Below are 22,276 nucleotides of genomic sequence, written 5' to 3'. Positions count from 1 at the left end.
AAGCCTTTCGCTAAAGCTGTTCTTGGGGAATTGGCAAAGGGATATTTGGAAGCCCATAGAGGGCTGTGGTGAAAAAGGAAATATCTTCCGTTCAAAACTGGAAAGAAGCTTTCTGAGAAACTGCTCTGTGTTCTGTTAATTCATCTCACAGAGTTACATCTTTAACTTCAAGAAGCCTTTCGCTAAGGCTGTTCTTGTGGAATTGGCAAAGGGATATTTGGAAGCCCATAGAGGGCTATGGTGAAAAAGAAAATATCTTCCGTTCAAAACTGGAAAGAAGCTTTCTGAGAAACTGCTCTGTGTACTGTTAATTCATCTCACAGAGTTACATCTTTCCCTTCAAGTAGCCTTTCGCTAAGGTGTTCTTGTGGAATTGACAAAGGGATATTTGGAAGCCCATAGAGGGCTATGGTGAAAAAGGAAATATCTTCCGTTCAAAACTGGAAAGAAGCTTTCTGAGAAACTGCTGTGTGTTCTGTTAATTAATCTCACAGAGTTACATCTTTCCCTTCAAGATGCCTTTCGCTAAGGCTGTTCTTGTGGAATTGGCAAAGGGATATTTGGTAACCCATACAGGGCTATGGTGAAAAAGGAAATATCTTCCGTTCAAAACTGGAAAGAAGCTTTCTGAGAAACTGCTCTGTGTTCTGTTAATTCATCTCACAGAGTTACATCTTTCCCTTCAAGAAGCCTTTCGCTAAGGCTGCTCTTGTGGAATTGGCAAAGGGATATTTGGAAGCCCATAGAGGCCTATGGTGAAAAAGGAAATATCTTCCGTTCAAAAGTGGAAAGAAGCTTTCTAAGAAACTGCTCTGTGTTCTGTTAATTCATCTCACAGAGTTACATCTTTCCCTTCAAGAATCCTTTCGCTAAGGATGTTCTTGTGCAATTGGCAAAGGGATATTTGGAAGCCCCTAGAGGGCTATGGTGAAAAAGGAAATAACTTCCGTTCAAAACTGGAAAGAAGCTTTCTGAGAAACTGCTCTGTGTTCTGTTAATTCATCTCAGAGAATTACATCTTTCCCTTCAAGAAGCCTTTCGCTAAGGCTGTTCTTGTGGAATTGGCAAAGGGATATTTGGAAGCCCATAGAGGGCTATGGTGAAAAAGGAAATATCTTCCGGTCAAAACTGGAAAGAAGCTTTCTGAGAAACTCTTCTATGTTCTGTTAATTCATCTCACAGAGTTACATCTTTCCCTTCAAGAAGCCTTTCGCTAAGGCTGTTCTTGTGGAATTGGCAAAGGGATATTTGGAAGCCCTTAGAGGGCTATGGTGAAAAAGGAAATATCTTCCGTTCAAAACTGGAAAGAAGCTTTCTGAGAAACTGCTCTGTGTTCTGTTAATTCATCTCACAGAGTTACATCTTTCCCTTCAAGAAGCCTTTCGCTAAGGTTGTTCTTGTGGAATTGGCAAAGGGATATTTGGAAGCCCATAGAGGGCTATGGTGAAAAAGGAAATATCTTCCGTTCAAAACTGGAAAGAAGCTTTCTGAGAAACTGTTCTATGTTCTGTTAATTCATCTCACAGAGTTACATCTTTCCCTTCAAGAAGCCTTTCGCTAAGGCTGTTCTTGTGGAATTGGCAAAGGGATATTTGGAAGCCCATAGAGGGCTATGGTGAAAAAGGAAATATCTTCCGTTCAAAACTGGAAAGAAGCTTTCTGAGAAACTGCTCTGTGTTCTGTTAATTCATCTCACAGAGTTACATCTTTCCCTTCAAGAAGCCTTTCGATTAGGCTGTTCTTGGGGAATTGGCAAAGGGATATTTGGAAGCCCATAGAGGGCTATGGTGAAAAAGGAAATATCTTCCGTTCAAAACTGGAAAGAAGCTTTCTGAGAAACTGCTCTGTGTTCTGTTAATTCATCTCACAGAGTTACATCTTTAACTTCAAGAAGCCTTTCGCTAAGGCTGTTCTTGTGGAATTGGCAAAGGGATATTTGGAAGCCCATAGAGGGCTATGGTGAAAAAGAAAATATCTTCCGTTCAAAACTGGAAAGAAGCTTTCTGAGAAACTGCTCTGTGTTCTGTTAATTCATCTCACAGAGTTACATCTTTCCCTTCAAGAAGCCTTTCGCTAAGGCTGTTTTTGTGGAATTCGAAAAGCGATATTTGGAAGCCCATAGAGGGCTATGGTGAAAAAGGAAATATCTTCCGTTCAAAACTGGAAAGAAGCTTTCTGAGAAACTGCTGTGTGTTCTGTTAATTCATCTCACAGAGTTACATCTTTCCCTTCAAGATGCCTTTCGCTAAGGCTGTTCTTGTGGAATTGGCAAAGGGATATTTGGTAACCCATACAGGGCTATGGTGAAAAAGGAAATATCTTCCGTTCAAAACTGGAAAGAAGCTTTCTGAGAAACTGCTCTGTGTTCTGTTAATTCATCTCACAGAGTTATATCTTTCCCTTCCAGAAGGCTTTCGCTAAGGTTGTTCTTGTGGAATTGGCAAAGGGATATTTGGAAGCCCATAGAGGGCTATGGTGAAAAAGGAAATATCTTCCTTTCAAAACTGGAAAGAAGCTTTCTGAGAAACTGCTCTGTGTTCTGTTAATTCATCTCACAGAGTTACATCTTTCCCTTCAAGTAGCCTTTCGCTAAGGTGTTCTTGTGGAATTGGCAAAGGGATATTTGGAAGCCCATAGAGGGCTATGGTGAAAAAGGAAATATCTTCCGTTCAAAACTGGAAAGAAGCTTTCTGAGAAACTGCTCTGTGTTCTGTTAATTCATCTCACAGAGTTACATCTTTACCTTCAAGAAGCCTTTCGCTAAGGCTGTACTTGTGGAGTTGGCAAAGGGATATTTGGAAGCCCATAGATGGCTATGTTGAAAAAGGAAATATCTTCCGTTCAAAACTGGAAAGAAGCTTTCTGAGAAACTGCTCTGTGTTCTGTTAATTCATCTCACAGAGTTACATCTTTCCCTTCAAGAAGCCTTTCTCTAAGGCTGTTCTTGTGGAATTGGCAAAGGGATATTTGGAAGCCCATAGAGGGCTATGGTGAAAAAGGAAATATCTTCCGTTCAAAACTGGAAAGAAGCTTTCTGAGAAACTGCTCTGTGTTCTGTTAATTCATCTCACAGAGTTACATCTTTCCCTTCAAGAAGCCTTTCGCTAAAGCTCTTCTTGTGGAATTGGCAAAGGGATATTTGGAAGCCCATAGAGGGCTATGGTGAAAAAGGAAATATCTTCCGTTCAAAACTGGAAAGAAGCTTTCTGAGAAACTGCTCTGTGTTCTGTTAATTCATCTCACAGAGTTACATCTTTACCTTCAGGAAGCCTTTCGCTAAGGCTGTTCTTGTGGAATTGGCAAAGGGATATTTGGAAGCCAATAGAGGGCTATGGTGAAAAAGGAAATATCTTCCGTTCAAAACTGGAAAGAAGCTTTCTGAGAAACTGCTCTGTGTTCTGTTAATTCATCTCACAGAGTTACATCTTTCCCTTCAAGAAGCCTTTCGCTAAGTCTGTTCTTGTGGAATTGGCAAAGGGATATTTGGAAGCCCATAGAGGGCTATGGTGAAAAAGGAAATATCTTCCGTTCAAAACTGGAAAGAAGCTTTCTGAGAAACTGCTCTGTGTTCTGTTAATTCATCTCACAGAGTTACATCTTTAACTTCAAGAAGCCTTTCGCTAAGGCTGTTCTTGTGGAATTGGCAAAGGGAGATTTGGAAGCCCATAGAGGGCTATGGTGAAAAAGAAAATATCTTCCGTTCAAAACTGGAAAGAAGCTTTCTGAGAAACTGCTCTGTGTTCTGTTAATTCATCTCACAGAGTTACATCTTTCCCTTCAAGAAGCCTTTCGCTAAGGCTGTTCTTGTGGAATTGGCAAAGGGATATTTGGTAGCCCATAGAGGGCTATGGTGAAAAAGGAAATATCTTCCGTTCAAAACTGGAAAGAAGCTTTCTGAGAAACTGCTCTGTGTTCTGTTAATTCATCTCACAGAGTTACATCTTTCCCTTCGAGAATGCTTTCGCTAAGGTTGTTCTTGTGGAATTGGCAAAGGGATATTTGGAAGCCCATAGAGGGCTATGGTGAAAAAGGAAATATCTTCCGTTCAAAACTGGAAAGAAGCTTTCTGAGAAACTGCTCTGTGTTCTGTTAATTCATCTCACAGAGTTATATCTTTCCCTTCAAGAAGGCTTTCGCTAAGGTTGTTCTTGTGGAATTGGCAAAGGGATATTTGGAAGCCCATAGAGGGCTATGGTGAAAAAGGAAATATCTTCCTTTCAAAACTGGAAAGAAGCTTTCGGAGAAACTGCTCTGTGTTCTGTTAATTCATCTCACAGAGTTACATCTTTCCTTTCAAGTAGCCTTTCGCTAAGGTGTTCTTGTGGAATTGGCAAAGGGACATTTGGAAGCCCATAGAGGGCTATGGTGAAAAAGGAAATATCTTCCGTTCAAAACTGGAAAGAAGCTTTCTGAGAAACTGCTCTGTGTTCTGTTAATTCATCTCACAGAGTTACATCTTTTCCTTCAAGATGCCTTTCGCTAAGGCTGTTCTTGTGGAATTGGCAAAGGGATATTTGGTAGCCCATAGAGGGCTATGGTGAAAAAGGAAATATCTTCCGTTCAAAACTGGAAAGAAGCTTTCTGAGAAACTGCTCTGTGTTCTGTTAATTCATCTCACAGAGTTACATCTTTCCCTTCTAGAAGGCTTTCGCTAAGGTTGTTCTTGTGGAATTGGCAAAGGGATATTTGGAAGCCCATAGAGGGCTATGGTGAAAAAGGAAATATCTTCCGTTCATAACTGGAAAGAAGCTTTCTGAGAAACTGCTCTGTGTTCTGTTAATTCATCTCACAGAGTTACATCTTTCCCTTCAAGAAGCCTTTCGCTAAGGCTGTTCTTGGGGAATTGGCAAAGGGATATTTGGAAGCCCATAGAGGGCTATGGTGAAAAAGGAAATATCTTCCGTTCAAAACTGGAAAGAAGCTTTCTGAGAAACTGCTCTGTGTTCTGTTAATTCATCTCAAAGAGTTACATCTTTCCCTTCAAGAAGCCTTTCGCTAAGGCTGCTCTTGTGGAATTGGCAAAGGGATATTTGGAAGCCCATAGAGGCCTATGGTGAAAAAGGAAATATCTTCCGTTCAAAAGTGGAAAGAAGCTTTCTAAGAAACTGCTCTGTGTTCTGTTAATTCATCTCACAGAGTTACATCTTTCCCTTCAAGAATCCTTTCGCTAAGGATGTTCTTGTGCAATTGGCAAAGGGATATTTGGAAGCCCCTAGAGGGCTATGGTGAAAAAGGAAATAACTTCCGTTCAAAACTGGAAAGAAGCTTTCTGAGAAACTGCTCTGTGTTCTGTTAATTCGTCTCACAGAATTACATCTTTCCCTTCAAGAAGCCTTTCGCTAAGGCTGTTCTTGTGGAATTGGCAAAGGGATATTTGGAAGCCCATAGAGGGCTATGGTGAAAAAGGAAATATCTTCCGGTCAAAACTGGAAAGAAGCTTTCTGAGAAACTCTTCTATGTTCTGTTAATTCGTCTCACAGAGTTACATCTTTCCCTTCAAGAAGCCTTTCGCTAAGGCTGTTCTTGTGGAATTGGCAAAGGGATATTTGGAAGCCCATAGAGGGCTATGGTGAAAAAGGAAATATCTTCCGTTCAAAACTGGAAAGAAGCTTTCTGAGAAACTGCTCTGTGTTCTGTTAATTCATCTCACAGAGTTACATCTTTCCCTTCAAGAAGCCTTTCGCTAAGGTTGTTCTTGTGGAATTGGCAAAGGGATATTTGGAAGCCCATAGAGGGCTATGGTGAAAAAGGAAATATCTTCCGTTCAAAACTGGAAAGAAGCTTTCTGAGAAACTGTTCTATGTTCTGTTAATTCATCTCACAGAGTTACATCTTTCCCTTCAAGAAGCCTTTCGCTAAGGCTGTTCTTGTGGAATTGGCAAAGGGATATTTGGAAGCCCATAGAGGGCTATGGTGAAAAAGGAAATATCTTCCGTTCAAAACTGGAAAGAAGCTTTCTGAGAAACTGCTCTGTGTTCTGTTAATTCATCTCACAGAGTTACATCTTTCCCTTCAAGAAGCCTTTCGATTAGGCTGTTCTTGGGGAATTGGCAAAGGGATATTTGGAAGCCCATAGAGGGCTATGGTGAAAAAGGAAATATCTTCCGTTCAAAACTGGAAAGAAGCTTTCTGAGAAACTGCTCTGTGTTCTGTTAATTCATCTCACAGAGTTACATCTTTAACTTCAAGAAGCCTTTCGCTAAGGCTGTTCTTGTGGAATTGGCAAAGGGATATTTGGAAGCCCATAGAGGGCTATGGTGAAAAAGAAAATATCTTCCGTTCAAAACTGGAAAGAAGCTTTCTGAGAAACTGCTCTGTGTTCTGTTAATTCATCTCACAGAGTTACATCTTTCCCTTCAAGAAGCCTTTCGCTAAGGCTGTTATTGTGGAATTGGAAAAGCGATATTTGGAAGCCCATAGAGGGCTATGGTGAAAAAGGAAATATCTTCCGTTCAAAACTGGAAAGAAGCTTTCTGAGAAACTGCTGTGTGTTCTGTTAATTCATCTCACAGAGTTACATCTTTCCCTTCAAGATGCCTTTCGCTAAGGCTGTTCTTGTGGAATTGGCAAAGGGATATTTGGTAACCCATACTGGGCTATGGTGAAAAAGGAAATATCTTCCGTTCAAAACTGGAAAGAAGCTTTCTGAGAAACTGCTCTGTGTTCTGTTAATTCATCTCACAGAGTTATATCTTTCCCTTCCAGAAGGCTTTCGCTAAGGTTGTTCTTGTGGAATTGGCAAAGGGATATTTGGAAGCCCATAGAGGGCTATGGAGAAAAAGGAAATATCTTCCTTTCAAAACTGGAAAGAAGCTTTCTGAGAAACTGCTCTGTGTTCTGTTAATTCATCTCACAGAGTTACATCTTTTCCTTCAAGATGCCTTTCGCTAAGGCTGTTCTTGTGGAATTGGCAAAGGGATATTTGGTAGCCCATAGAGGGCTATGGTGAAAAAGGAAATATCTTCCGTTCAAAACTGGAAAGAAGCTTTCTGAGAAACTGCTCTGTGTTCTGTTAATTCATCTCACAGAGTTACATCTTTCCCTTCTAGAAGGCTTTCGCTAAGGTTGTTCTTGTGGAATTGGCAAAGGGATATTTGGAAGCCCATAGAGGGCTATGGTGAAAAAGGAAATATCTTCCGTTCATAACTGGAAAGAAGCTTTCTGAGAAACTGCTCTGTGTTCTGTTAATTCATCTCACAGAGTTACATCTTTCCCTTCAAGAAGCCTTTCGCTAAGGCTGTTCTTGGGGAATTGGCAAAGGGATATTTGGAAGCCCATAGAGGGCTATGGTGAAAAAGGAAATATCTTCCGTTCAAAACTGGAAAGAAGCTTTCTGAGAAACTGCTCTGTGTTCTGTTAATTCATCTCAAAGAGTTACATCTTTCCCTTCAAGAAGCCTTTCGCTAAGGCTGCTCTTGTGGAATTGGCAAAGGGATATTTGGAAGCCCATAGAGGCCTATGGTGAAAAAGGAAATATCTTCCGTTCAAAAGTGGAAAGAAGCTTTCTAAGAAACCGCTCTGTGTTCTGTTAATTCATCTCACAGAGTTACATCTTTCCCTTCAAGAATCCTTTCGCTAAGGATGTTCTTGTGCAATTGGCAAAGGGATATTTGGAAGCCCCTAGAGGGCTATGGTGAAAAAGGAAATAACTTCCGTTCAAAACTGGAAAGAAGCTTTCTGAGAAACTGCTCTGTGTTCTGTTAATTCGTCTCACAGAATTACATCTTTCCCTTCAAGAAGCCTTTCGCTAAGGCTGTTCTTGTGGAATTGGCAAAGGGATATTTGGAAGCCCATAGAGGGCTATGGTGAAAAAGGAAATATCTTCCGGTCAAAACTGGAAAGAAGCTTTCTGAGAAACTCTTCTATGTTCTGTTAATTCGTCTCACAGAGTTACATCTTTCCCTTCAAGAAGCCTTTCGCTAAGGCTGTTCTTGTGGAATTGGCAAAGGGATATTTGGAAGCCCATAGAGGGCTATGGTGAAAAAGGAAATATCTTCCGTTCAAAACTGGAAAGAAGCTTTCTGAGAAACTGCTCTGTGTTCTGTTAATTCATCTCACAGAGTTACATCTTTCCCTTCAAGAAGCCTTTCGCTAAGGTTGTTCTTGTGGAATTGGCAAAGGGATATTTGGAAGCCCATAGAGGGCTATGGTGAAAAAGGAAATATCTTCCGTTCAAAACTGGAAAGAAGCTTTCTGAGAAACTGTTCTATGTTCTGTTAATTCATCTCACAGAGTTACATCTTTCCCTTCAAGAAGCCTTTCGCTAAGGCTGTTCTTGTGGAATTGGCAAAGGGATATTTGGAAGCCCATAGAGGGCTATGGTGAAAAAGGAAATATCTTCCGTTCAAAACTGGAAAGAAGCTTTCTGAGAAACTGCTCTGTGTTCTGTTAATTCATCTCACAGAGTTACATCTTTCCCTTCAAGAAGCCTTTCGATTAGGCTGTTCTTGGGGAATTGGCAAAGGGATATTTGGAAGCCCATAGAGGGCTATGGTGAAAAAGGAAATATCTTCCGTTCAAAACTGGAAAGAAGCTTTCTGAGAAACTGCTCTGTGTTCTGTTAATTCATCTCACAGAGTTACATCTTTAACTTCAAGAAGCCTTTCGCTAAGGCTGTTCTTGTGGAATTGGCAAAGGGATATTTGGAAGCCCATAGAGGGCTATGGTGAAAAAGAAAATATCTTCCGTTCAAAACTGGAAAGAAGCTTTCTGAGAAACTGCTCTGTGTTCTGTTAATTCATCTCACAGAGTTACATCTTTCCCTTCAAGAAGCCTTTCGCTAAGGCTGTTATTGTGGAATTGGAAAAGCGATATTTGGAAGCCCATAGAGGGCTATGGTGAAAAAGGAAATATCTTCCGTTCAAAACTGGAAAGAAGCTTTCTGAGAAACTGCTGTGTGTTCTGTTAATTCATCTCACAGAGTTACATCTTTCCCTTCAAGATGCCTTTCGCTAAGGCTGTTCTTGTGGAATTGGCAAAGGGATATTTGGTAACCCATACTGGGCTATGGTGAAAAAGGAAATATCTTCCGTTCAAAACTGGAAAGAAGCTTTCTGAGAAACTGCTCTGTGTTCTGTTAATTCATCTCACAGAGTTATATCTTTCCCTTCCAGAAGGCTTTCGCTAAGGTTGTTCTTGTGGAATTGGCAAAGGGATATTTGGAAGCCCATAGAGGGCTATGGAGAAAAAGGAAATATCTTCCTTTCAAAACTGGAAAGAAGCTTTCTGAGAAACTGCTCTGTGTTCTGTTAATTCATCTCACAGAGTTACATCTTTCCCTTCAAGTAGCCTTTCGCTAAGGTGTTCTTGTGGAATTGGCAAAGGGATATTTGGAAGCCCATAGAGGGCTATGGTGAAAAAGGAAATATCTTCCGTTCAAAACTGGAAAGAAGCTTTCTGAGAAACTGCTCTGTGTTCTGTTAATTCATCTCACAGAGTTACATCTTTCCCTTCAAGATGCCTTTCGCTAAGGCTGTTCTTGTGGAATTGGCAAAGGGATATTTGGTAGCCCATAGAGGGCTATGGAGAAAAAGGAAATATCTTCCGTTCAAAACTGGAAAGAATCTTTCTGAGAAACTGCTCTGTGTTCTGTTAATTCATCTCACAGAGTTACATCTTTCCCTTCTAGAAAGCTTTCGCTAAGGTTGTTCTTGTGGAATTGGCAAAGGGATATTTGGAAGCCCATAGAGGGCTATGGTGAAAAAGGAAATATCTTCCGTTCATAACTGGAAAGAAGCTTTCTGAGAAACTGCTCTGTGTTCTGTTAATTCATCTCCCAGAGTTACATCTTTCCCTTCAAGAAGCCTTTCGCTAAGGCTGTTCTTGGGGAATTGGCAAAGGGATATTTGGAAGCCTATAGAGGGCTATGGTGAAAAAGGAAATATCTTCCGTTCAAAACTTGAAAGAAGCTTTCTGAGAAACTGCTCTGTGTTCTGTTAATTCATCTCACAGAGTTACATCTTTCCCTTCAAGAAGCCTTTCGCTAAGCCTGCTCTTGTGGAATTGGCAAAGGGATATTTGGAAGCCCATAGAGGCCTATGGTGAAAAAGGAAATATCTTCCGTTCAAAAGTGGAAAGAAGCTTTCTAAGAAACTGCTCTGTGTTCTGTTAATTCATCTCACAGAGTTACATCTTTCCCTTCAAGAATCCTTTCGCTAAGGATGTTCTTGTGCAATTGGCAAAGGGATATTTGGAAGCCCCTAGAGGGCTATGGTGAAAAAGGAAATAACTTCCGTTCAAAACTGGAAAGAAGTTTTCTGAGAAACTGCTCTGTGTTCTGTTAATTCATCTCACAGAGTTACATCTTTCCCTTCAAGAAGCCTTTCTCTAAGGCTGTTCTTGTGGAATTGGCAAAGGGATATTTGGAAGCCCATAGAGGGCTATGGTGAAAAAGGAAATATCTTCCGTTCAAAACTGGAAAGAAGCTTTCTGAGAAACTGCTCTGTGTTCTGTTAATTCATCTCACAGAGTTACATCTTTCCCTTCAAGAAGCCTTTCGCTAAAGCTGTTCTTGGGGAATTGGCAAAGGGATATTTGGAAGCCCATAGAGGGCTGTGGTGAAAAAGGAAATATCTTCCGTTCAAAACTGGAAAGAAGCTTTCTGAGAAACTGCTCTGTGTTCTGTTAATTCATCTCACAGAGTTACATCTTTAACTTCAAGAAGCCTTTCGCTAAGGCTGTTCTTGTGGAATTGGCAAAGGGATATTTGGAAGCCCATAGAGGGCTATGGTGAAAAAGAAAATATCTTCCGTTCAAAACTGGAAAGAAGCTTTCTGAGAAACTGCTCTGTGTACTGTTAATTCATCTCACAGAGTTACATCTTTCCCTTCAAGTAGCCTTTCGCTAAGGTGTTCTTGTGGAATTGACAAAGGGATATTTGGAAGCCCATAGAGGGCTATGGTGAAAAAGGAAATATCTTCCGTTCAAAACTGGAAAGAAGCTTTCTGAGAAACTGCTGTGTGTTCTGTTAATTAATCTCACAGAGTTACATCTTTCCCTTCAAGATGCCTTTCGCTAAGGCTGTTCTTGTGGAATTGGCAAAGGGATATTTGGTAACCCATACAGGGCTATGGTGAAAAAGGAAATATCTTCCGTTCAAAACTGGAAAGAAGCTTTCTGAGAAACTGCTCTGTGTTCTGTTAATTCATCTCACAGAGTTACATCTTTCCCTTCAAGAAGCCTTTCGCTAAGGCTGCTCTTGTGGAATTGGCAAAGGGATATTTGGAAGCCCATAGAGGCCTATGGTGAAAAAGGAAATATCTTCCGTTCAAAAGTGGAAAGAAGCTTTCTAAGAAACTGCTCTGTGTTCTGTTAATTCATCTCACAGAGTTACATCTTTCCCTTCAAGAATCCTTTCGCTAAGGATGTTCTTGTGCAATTGGCAAAGGGATATTTGGAAGCCCCTAGAGGGCTATGGTGAAAAAGGAAATAACTTCCGTTCAAAACTGGAAAGAAGCTTTCTGAGAAACTGCTCTGTGTTCTGTTAATTCATCTCAGAGAATTACATCTTTCCCTTCAAGAAGCCTTTCGCTAAGGCTGTTCTTGTGGAATTGGCAAAGGGATATTTGGAAGCCCATAGAGGGCTATGGTGAAAAAGGAAATATCTTCCGGTCAAAACTGGAAAGAAGCTTTCTGAGAAACTCTTCTATGTTCTGTTAATTCATCTCACAGAGTTACATCTTTCCCTTCAAGAAGCCTTTCGCTAAGGCTGTTCTTGTGGAATTGGCAAAGGGATATTTGGAAGCCCATAGAGGGCTATGGTGAAAAAGGAAATATCTTCCGTTCAAAACTGGAAAGAAGCTTTCTGAGAAACTGCTCTGTGTTCTGTTAATTCATCTCACAGAGTTACATCTTTCCCTTCAAGAAGCCTTTCGCTAAGGTTGTTCTTGTGGAATTGGCAAAGGGATATTTGGAAGCCCATAGAGGGCTATGGTGAAAAAGGAAATATCTTCCGTTCAAAACTGGAAAGAAGCTTTCTGAGAAACTGTTCTATGTTCTGTTAATTCATCTCACAGAGTTACATCTTTCCCTTCAAGAAGCCTTTCGCTAAGGCTGTTCTTGTGGAATTGGCAAAGGGATATTTGGAAGCCCATAGAGGGCTATGGTGAAAAAGGAAATATCTTCCGTTCAAAACTGGAAAGAAGCTTTCTGAGAAACTGCTCTGTGTTCTGTTAATTCATCTCACAGAGTTACATCTTTCCCTTCAAGAAGCCTTTCGATTAGGCTGTTCTTGGGGAATTGGCAAAGGGATATTTGGAAGCCCATAGAGGGCTATGGTGAAAAAGGAAATATCTTCCGTTCAAAACTGGAAAGAAGCTTTCTGAGAAACTGCTCTGTGTTCTGTTAATTCATCTCACAGAGTTACATCTTTAACTTCAAGAAGCCTTTCGCTAAGGCTGTTCTTGTGGAATTGGCAAAGGGATATTTGGAAGCCCATAGAGGGCTATGGTGAAAAAGAAAATATCTTCCGTTCAAAACTGGAAAAAAGCTTTCTGAGAAACTGCTCTGTGTTCTGTTAATTCATCTCACAGAGTTACATCTTTCCCTTCAAGAAGCCTTTCGCTAAGGCTGTTTTTGTGGAATTCGAAAAGCGATATTTGGAAGCCCATAGAGGGCTATGGTGAAAAAGGAAATATCTTCCGTTCAAAACTGGAAAGAAGCTTTCTGAGAAACTGCTGTGTGTTCTGTGAATTCATCTCACAGAGTTACATCTTTCCCTTCAAGATGCCTTTCGCTAAGGCTGTTCTTGTGGAATTGGCAAAGGGATATTTGGTAACCCATACAGGGCTATGGTGAAAAAGGAAATATCTTCCGTTCAAAACTGGAAAGAAGCTTTCTGAGAAACTGCTCTGTGTTCTGTTAATTCATCTCACAGAGTTATATCTTTCCCTTCCAGAAGGCTTTCGCTAAGGTTGTTCTTGTGGAATTGGCAAAGGGATATTTGGAAGCCCATAGAGGGCTATGGTGAAAAAGGAAATATCTTCCTTTCAAAACTGGAAAGAAGCTTTCTGAGAAACTGCTCTGTGTTCTGTTAATTCATCTCACAGAGTTACATCTTTCCCTTCAAGTAGCCTTTCGCTAAGGTGTTCTTGTGGAATTGGCAAAGGGATATTTGGAAGCCCATAGAGGGCTATGGTGAAAAAGGAAATATCTTCCGTTCAAAACTGGAAAGAAGCTTTCTGAGAAACTGCTCTGTGTTCTGTTAATTCATCTCACAGAGTTACATCTTTACCTTCAAGAAGCCTTTCGCTAAGGCTGTACTTGTGGAGTTGGCAAAGGGATATTTGGAAGCCCATAGATGGCTATGTTGAAAAAGGAAATATCTTCCGTTCAAAACTGGAAAGAAGCTTTCTGAGAAACTGCTCTGTGTTCTGTTAATTCATCTCACAGAGTTACATCTTTCCCTTCAAGAAGCCTTTCTCTAAGGCTGTTCTTGTGGAATTGGCAAAGGGATATTTGGAAGCCCATAGAGGGCTATGGTGAAAAAGGAAATATCTTCCGTTCAAAACTGGAAAGAAGCTTTCTGAGAAACTGCTCTGTGTTCTGTTAATTCATCTCACAGAGTTACATCTTTCCCTTCAAGAAGCCTTTCGCTAAAGCTCTTCTTGTGGAATTGGCAAAGGGATATTTGGAAGCCCATAGAGGGCTATGGTGAAAAAGGAAATATCTTCCGTTCAAAACTGGAAAGAAGCTTTCTGAGAAACTGCTCTGTGTTCTGTTAATTCATCTCACAGAGTTACATCTTTACCTTCAGGAAGCCTTTCGCTAAGGCTGTTCTTGTGGAATTGGCAAAGGGATATTTGGAAGCCAATAGAGGGCTATGGTGAAAAAGGAAATATCTTCCGTTCAAAACTGGAAAGAAGCTTTCTGAGAAACTGCTCTGTGTTCTGTTAATTCATCTCACAGAGTTACATCTTTCCCTTCAAGAAGCCTTTCGCTAAGTCTGTTCTTGTGGAATTGGCAAAGGGATATTTGGAAGCCCATAGAGGGCTATGGTGAAAAAGGAAATATCTTCCGTTCAAAACTGGAAAGAAGCTTTCTGAGAAACTGCTCTGTGTTCTGTTAATTCATCTCACAGAGTTACATCTTTCCCTTCGAGAATGCTTTCGCTAAGGTTGTTCTTGTGGAATTGGCAAAGGGATATTTGGAAGCCCATAGAGGGCTATGGTGAAAAAGGAAATATCTTCCGTTCAAAACTGGAAAGAAGCTTTCTGAGAAACTGCTCTGTGTTCTGTTAATTCATCTCACAGAGTTATATCTTTCCCTTCAAGAAGGCTTTCGCTAAGGTTGTTCTTGTGGAATTGGCAAAGGGATATTTGGAAGCCCATAGAGGGCTATGGTGAAAAAGGAAATATCTTCCTTTCAAAACTGGAAAGAAGCTTTCTGAGAAACTGCTCTGTGTTCTGTTAATTCATCTCACAGAGTTACATCTTTCCTTTCAAGTAGCCTTTCGCTAAGGTGTTCTTGTGGAATTGGCAAAGGGACATTTGGAAGCCCATAGAGGGCTATGGTGAAAAAGGAAATATCTTCCGTTCAAAACTGGAAAGAAGCTTTCTGAGAAACTGCTCTGTGTTCTGTTAATTCATCTCACAGAGTTACATCTTTTCCTTCAAGATGCCTTTCGCTAAGGCTGTTCTTGTGGAATTGGCAAAGGGATATTTGGTAGCCCATAGAGGGCTATGGTGAAAAAGGAAATATCTTCCGTTCAAAACTGGAAAGAAGCTTTCTGAGAAACTGCTCTGTGTTCTGTTAATTCATCTCACAGAGTTACATCTTTCCCTTCTAGAAGGCTTTCGCTAAGGTTGTTCTTGTGGAATTGGCAAAGGGATATTTGGAAGCCCATAGAGGGCTATGGTGAAAAAGGAAATATCTTCCGTTCATAACTGGAAAGAAGCTTTCTGAGAAACTGCTCTGTGTTCTGTTAATTCATCTCACAGAGTTACATCTTTCCCTTCAAGAAGCCTTTCGCTAAGGCTGTTCTTGGGGAATTGGCAAAGGGATATTTGGAAGCCCATAGAGGGCTATGGTGAAAAAGGAAATATCTTCCGTTCAAAACTGGAAAGAAGCTTTCTGAGAAACTGCTCTGTGTTCTGTTAATTCATCTCAAAGAGTTACATCTTTCCCTTCAAGAAGCCTTTCGCTAAGGCTGCTCTTGTGGAATTGGCAAAGGGATATTTGGAAGCCCATAGAGGCCTATGGTGAAAAAGGAAATATCTTCCGTTCAAAAGTGGAAAGAAGCTTTCTAAGAAACTGCTCTGTGTTCTGTTAATTCATCTCACAGAGTTACATCTTTCCCTTCAAGAATCCTTTCGCTAAGGATGTTCTTGTGCAATTGGCAAAGGGATATTTGGAAGCCCCTAGAGGGCTATGGTGAAAAAGGAAATAACTTCCGTTCAAAACTGGAAAGAAGCTTTCTGAGAAACTGCTCTGTGTTCTGTTAATTCGTCTCACAGAATTACATCTTTCCCTTCAAGAAGCCTTTCGCTAAGGCTGTTCTTGTGGAATTGGCAAAGGGATATTTGGAAGCCCATAGAGGGCTATGGTGAAAAAGGAAATATCTTCCGGTCAAAACTGGAAAGAAGCTTTCTGAGAAACTCTTCTATGTTCTGTTAATTCGTCTCACAGAGTTACATCTTTCCCTTCAAGAAGCCTTTCGCTAAGGCTGTTCTTGTGGAATTGGCAAAGGGATATTTGGAAGCCCATAGAGGGCTATGGTGAAAAAGGAAATATCTTCCGTTCAAAACTGGAAAGAAGCTTTCTGAGAAACTGCTCTGTGTTCTGTTAATTCATCTCACAGAGTTACATCTTTCCCTTCAAGAAGCCTTTCGCTAAGGTTGTTCTTGTGGAATTGGCAAAGGGATATTTGGAAGCCCATAGAGGGCTATGGTGAAAAAGGAAATATCTTCCGTTCAAAACTGGAAAGAAGCTTTCTGAGAAACTGTTCTATGTTCTGTTAATTCATCTCACAGAGTTACATCTTTCCCTTCAAGAAGCCTTTCGCTAAGGCTGTTCTTGTGGAATTGGCAAAGGGATATTTGGAAGCCCATAGAGGGCTATGGTGAAAAAGGAAATATCTTCCGTTCAAAACTGGAAAGAAGCTTTCTGAGAAACTGCTCTGTGTTCTGTTAATTCATCTCACAGAGTTACATCTTTCCCTTCAAGAAGCCTTTCGATTAGGCTGTTCTTGGGGAATTGGCAAAGGGATATTTGGAAGCCCATAGAGGGCTTTGGTGAAAAAGGAAATATCTTCCGTTCAAAACTGGAAAGAAGCTTTCTGAGAAACTGCTCTGTGTTCTGTTAATTCATCTCACAGAGTTACATCTTTAACTTCAAGAAGCCTTTCGCTAAGGCTGTTCTTGTGGAATTGGCAAAGGGATATTTGGAAGCCCATAGAGGGCTATGGTGAAAAAGAAAATATCTTCCGTTCAAAACTGGAAAGAAGCTTTCTGAGAAACTGCTCTGTGTTCTGTTAATTCATCTCACAGAGTTACATCTTTCCCTTCAAGAAGCCTTTCGCTAAGGCTGTTATTGTGGAATTGGAAAAGCGATATTTGGAAGCCCATAGAGGGCTATGGTGAAAAAGGAAATATCTTCCGTTCAAAACTGGAAAGAAGCTTTCTGAGAAACTGCTGTGTGTTCTGTTAATTCATCTCACAGAGTTACATCTTTCCCTTCAAGATGCCTTTCGCTAAGGCTGTTCTTGTGGAATTGGCAAAGGGATATTTGGTAACCCATACTGGGCTATGGTGAAAAAGGAAATATCTTCCGTTCAAAACTGGAAAGAAGCTTTCTGAGAAACTGCTCTGTGTTCTGTTAATTCATCTCACAGAGTTATATCTTTCCCTTCCAGAAGGCTTTCGCTAAGGTTGTTCTTGTGGAATTGGCAAAGGGATATTTGGAAGCCCATAGAGGGCTATGGAGAAAAAGGAAATATCTTCCTTTCAAAACTGGAAAGAAGCTTTCTGAGAAACTGCTCTGTGTTCTGTTAATTCATCTCACAGAGTTACATCTTTTTCTTCAAGATGCCTTTCGCTAAGGCTGTTCTTGTGGAATTGGCAAAGGGATATTTGGTAGCCCATAGAGGGCTATGGTGAAAAAGGAAATATCTTCCGTTCAAAACTGGAAAGAAGCTTTCTGAGAAACTGCTCTGTGTTCTGTTAATTCATCTCACAGAGTTACATCTTTCCCTTCTAGAAGGCTTTCGCTAAGGTTGTTCTTGTGGAATTGGCAAAGGGATATTTGGAAGCCCATAGAGGGCTATGGTGAAAAAGGAAATATCTTCCGTTCATAACTGGAAAGAAGCTTTCTGAGAAACTGCTCTGTGTTCTGTTAATTCATCTCACAGAGTTACATCTTTCCCTTCAAGAAGCCTTTCGCTAAGGCTGTTCTTGGGGAATTGGCAAAGGGATATTTGGAAGCCCATAGAGGGCTATGGTGAAAAAGGAAATATCTTCCGTTCAAAACTGGAAAGAAGCTTTCTGAGAAACTGCTCTGTGTTCTGTTAATTCATCTCAAAGAGTTACATCTTTCCCTTCAAGAAGCCTTTCGCTAAGGCTGCTCTTGTGGAATTGGCAAAGGGATATTTGGAAGCCCATAGAGGCCTATGGTGAAAAAGGAAATATCTTCCGTTCAAAAGTGGAAAGAAGCTTTCTAAGAAACTGCTCTGTGTTCTGTTAATTCATCTCACAGAGTTACATCTTTCCCTTCAAGAATCCTTTCGCTAAGGATGTTCTTGTGCAATTGGCAAAGGGATATTTGGAAGCCCCTAGAGGGCTATGGTGAAAAAGGAAATAACTTCCGTTCAAAACTGGAAAGAAGCTTTCTGAGAAACTGCTCTGTGTTCTGTTAATTCGTCTCACAGAATTACATCTTTCCCTTCAAGAAGCCTTTCGCTAAGGCTGTTCTTGTGGAATTGGCAAAGGGATATTTGGAAGCCCATAGAGGGCTATGGTGAAAAAGGAAATATCTTCCGGTCAAAACTGGAAAGAAGCTTTCTGAGAAACTCTTCTATGTTCTGTTAATTCGTCTCACAGAGTTACATCTTTCCCTTCAAGAAGCCTTTCGCTAAGGCTGTTCTTGTGGAATTGGCAAAGGGATATTTGGAAGCCCATAGAGGGCTATGGTGAAAAAGGAAATATCTTCCGTTCAAAACTGGAAAGAAGCTTTCTGAGAAACTGCTCTGTGTTCTGTTAATTCATCTCACAGAGTTACATCTTTCCCTTCAAGAAGCCTTTCGCTAAGGTTGTTCTTGTGGAATTGGCAAAGGGATATTTGGAAGCCCATAGAGGGCTATGGTGAAAAAGGAAATATCTTCCGTTCAAAACTGGAAAGAAGCTTTCTGAGAAACTGTTCTATGTTCTGTTAATTCATCTCACAGAGTTACATCTTTCCCTTCAAGAAGCCTTTCGCTAAGGCTGTTCTTGTGGAATTGGCAAAGGGATATTTGGAAGCCCATAGAGGGCTATGGTGAAAAAGGAAATATCTTCCGTTCAAAACTGGAAAGAAGCTTTCTGAGAAACTGCTCTGTGTTCTGTTAATTCATCTCACAGAGTTACATCTTTCCCTTCAAGAAGCCTTTCGATTAGGCTGTTCTTGGGGAATTGGCAAAGGGATATTTGGAAGCCCATAGAGGGCTATGGTGAAAAAGGAAATATCTTCCGTTCAAAACTGGAAAGAAGCTTTCTGAGAAACTGCTCTGTGTTCTGTTAATTCATCTCACAGAGTTACATCTTTAACTTCAAGAAGCCTTTCGCTAAGGCTGTTCTTGTGGAATTGGCAAAGGGATATTTGGAAGCCCATAGAGGGCTATGGTGAAAAAGAAAATATCTTCCGTTCAAAACTGGAAAGAAGCTTTCTGAGAAACTGCTCTGTGTTCTGTTAATTCATCTCACAGAGTTACATCTTTACCTTCAAGAAGCCTTTCGCTAAGGCTGTACTTGTGGAGTTGGCAAAGGGATATTTGGAAGCCCATAGATGGCTATGTTGAAAAAGGAAATATCTTCCGTTCAAAACTGGAAAGAAGCTTTCTGAGAAACTGCTCTGTGTTCTGTTAATTCATCTCACAGAGTTACATCTTTCCCTTCAAGAAGCCTTTCTCTAAGGCTGTTCTTGTGGAATTGGCAAAGGGATATTTGGAAGCCCATAGAGGGCTATGGTGAAAAAGGAAATATCTTCCGTTCAAAACTGGAAAGAAGCTTTCTGAGAAACTGCTCTGTGTTCTGTTAATTCATCTCACAGAGTTACATCTTTCCCTTCAAGAAGCCTTTCGCTAAAGCTCTTCTTGTGGAATTGGCAAAGGGATATTTGGAAGCCCATAGAGGGCTATGGTGAAAAAGGAAATATCTTCCGTTCAAAACTGGAAAGAAGCTTTCTGAGAAACTGCTCTGTGTTCTGTTAATTCATCTCACAGAGTTACATCTTTACCTTCAGGAAGCCTTTCGCTAAGGCTGTTCTTGTGGAATTGGCAAAGGGATATTTGGAAGCCAATAGAGGGCTATGGTGAAAAAGGAAATATCTTCCGTTCAAAACTGGAAAGAAGCTTTCTGAGAAACTGCTCTGTGTTCTGTTAATTCATCTCACAGAGTTACATCTTTCCCTTCAAGAAGCCTTTCGCTAAGTCTGTTCTTGTGGAATTGGCAAAGGGATATTTGGAAGCCCATAGAGGGCTATGGTGAAAAAGGAAATATCTTCCGTTCAAAACTGGAAAGAAGCTTTCTGAGAAACTGCTCTGTGTTCTGTTAATTCATCTCACAGAGTTACATCTTTAACTTCAAGAAGCCTTTCGCTAAGGCTGTTCTTGTGGAATTGGCAAAGGGAGATTTGGAAGCCCATAGAGGGCTATGGTGAAAAAGAAAATATCTTCCGTTCAAAACTGGAAAGAAGCTTTCTGAGAAACTGCTCTGTGTTCTGTTAATTCATCTCACAGAGTTACATCTTTCCCTTCAAGAAGCCTTTCGCTAAGGCTGTTCTTGTGGAATTGGCAAAGGGATATTTGGTAGCCCATAGAGGGCTATGGTGAAAAAGGAAATATCTTCCGTTCAAAACTGGAAAGAAGCTTTCTGAGAAACTGCTCTGTGTTCTGTTAATTCATCTCACAGAGTTACATCTTTCCCTTCGAGAATGCTTTCGCTAAGGTTGTTCTTGTGGAATTGGCAAAGGGATATTTGGAAGCCCATAGAGGGCTATGGTGAAAAAGGAAATATCTTCCGTTCAAAACTGGAAAGAAGCTTTCTGAGAAACTGCTCTGTGTTCTGTTAATTCATCTCACAGAGTTATATCTTTCCCTTCAAGAAGGCTTTCGCTAAGGTTGTTCTTGTGGAATTGGCAAAGGGATATTTGGAAGCCCATAGAGGGCTATGGTGAAAAAGGAAATATCTTCCTTTCAAAACTGGAAAGAAGCTTTCTGAGAAACTGCTCTGTGTTCTGTTAATTCATCTCACAGAGTTACATCTTTCCTTTCAAGTAGCCTTTCGCTAAGGTGTTCTTGTGGAATTGGCAAAGGGACATTTGGAAGCCCATAGAGGGCTATGGTGAAAAAGGAAATATCTTCCGTTCAAAACTGGAAAGAAGCTTTCTGAGAAACTGCTCTGTGTTCTGTTAATTCATCTCACAGAGTTACATCTTTTCCTTCAAGATGCCTTTCGCTAAGGCTGTTCTTGTGGAATTGGCAAAGGGATATTTGGTAGCCCATAGAGGGCTATGGTGAAAAAGGAAATATCTTCCGTTCAAAACTGGAAAGAAGCTTTCTGAGAAACTGCTCTGTGTTCTGTTAATTCATCTCACAGAGTTACATCTTTCCCTTCTAGAAGGCTTTCGCTAAGGTTGTTCTTGTGGAATTGGCAAAGGGATATTTGGAAGCCCATAGAGGGCTATGGTGAAAAAGGAAATATCTTCCGTTCATAACTGGAAAGAAGCTTTCTGAGAAACTGCTCTGTGTTCTGTTAATTCATCTCACAGAGTTACATCTTTCCCTTCAAGAAGCCTTTCGCTAAGGCTGTTCTTGGGGAATTGGCAAAGGGATATTTGGAAGCCCATAGAGGGCTATGGTGAAAAAGGAAATATCTTCCGTTCAAAACTGGAAAGAAGCTTTCTGAGAAACTGCTCTGTGTTCTGTTAATTCATCTCAAAGAGTTACATCTTTCCCTTCAAGAAGCCTTTCGCTAAGGCTGCTCTTGTGGAATTGGCAAAGGGATATTTGGAAGCCCATAGAGGCCTATGGTGAAAAAGGAAATATCTTCCGTTCAAAAGTGGAAAGAAGCTTTCTAAGAAACTGCTCTGTGTTCTGTTAATTCATCTCACAGAGTTACATCTTTCCCTTCAAGAATCCTTTCGCTAAGGATGTTCTTGTGCAATTGGCAAAGGGATATTTGGAAGCCCCTAGAGGGCTATGGTGAAAAAGGAAATAACTTCCGTTCAAAACTGGAAAGAAGCTTTCTGAGAAACTGCTCTGTGTTCTGTTAATTCGTCTCACAGAATTACATCTTTCCCTTCAAGAAGCCTTTCGCTAAGGCTGTTCTTGTGGAATTGGCAAAGGGATATTTGGAAGCCCATAGAGGGCTATGGTGAAAAAGGAAATATCTTCCGGTCAAAACTGGAAAGAAGCTTTCTGAGAAACTCTTCTATGTTCTGTTAATTCGTCTCACAGAGTTACATCTTTCCCTTCAAGAAGCCTTTCGCTAAGGCTGTTCTTGTGGAATTGGCAAAGGGATATTTGGAAGCCCATAGAGGGCTATGGTGAAAAAGGAAATATCTTCCGTTCAAAACTGGAAAGAAGCTTTCTGAGAAACTGCTCTGTGTTCTGTTAATTCATCTCACAGAGTTACATCTTTCCCTTCAAGAAGCCTTTCGCTAAGGTTGTTCTTGTGGAATTGGCAAAGGGATATTTGGAAGCCCATAGAGGGCTATGGTGAAAAAGGAAATATCTTCCGTTCAAAACTGGAAAGAAGCTTTCTGAGAAACTGTTCTATGTTCTGTTAATTCATCTCACAGAGTTACATCTTTCCCTTCAAGAAGCCTTTCGCTAAGGCTGTTCTTGTGGAATTGGCAAAGGGATATTTGGAAGCCCATAGAGGGCTATGGTGAAAAAGGAAATATCTTCCGTTCAAAACTGGAAAGAAGCTTTCTGAGAAACTGCTCTGTGTTCTGTTAATTCATCTCACAGAGTTACATCTTTCCCTTCAAGAAGCCTTTCGATTAGGCTGTTCTTGGGGAATTGGCAAAGGGATATTTGGAAGCCCATAGAGGGCTTTGGTGAAAAAGGAAATATCTTCCGTTCAAA

Source organism: Chlorocebus sabaeus, chromosome 8, assembly GCF_047675955.1.
Source record: "Chlorocebus sabaeus isolate Y175 chromosome 8, mChlSab1.0.hap1, whole genome shotgun sequence".
In the NCBI taxonomy this organism is placed as follows: domain Eukaryota; kingdom Metazoa; phylum Chordata; class Mammalia; order Primates; family Cercopithecidae; genus Chlorocebus; species Chlorocebus sabaeus.
This window is presented reverse-complemented; position numbering follows the sequence as displayed.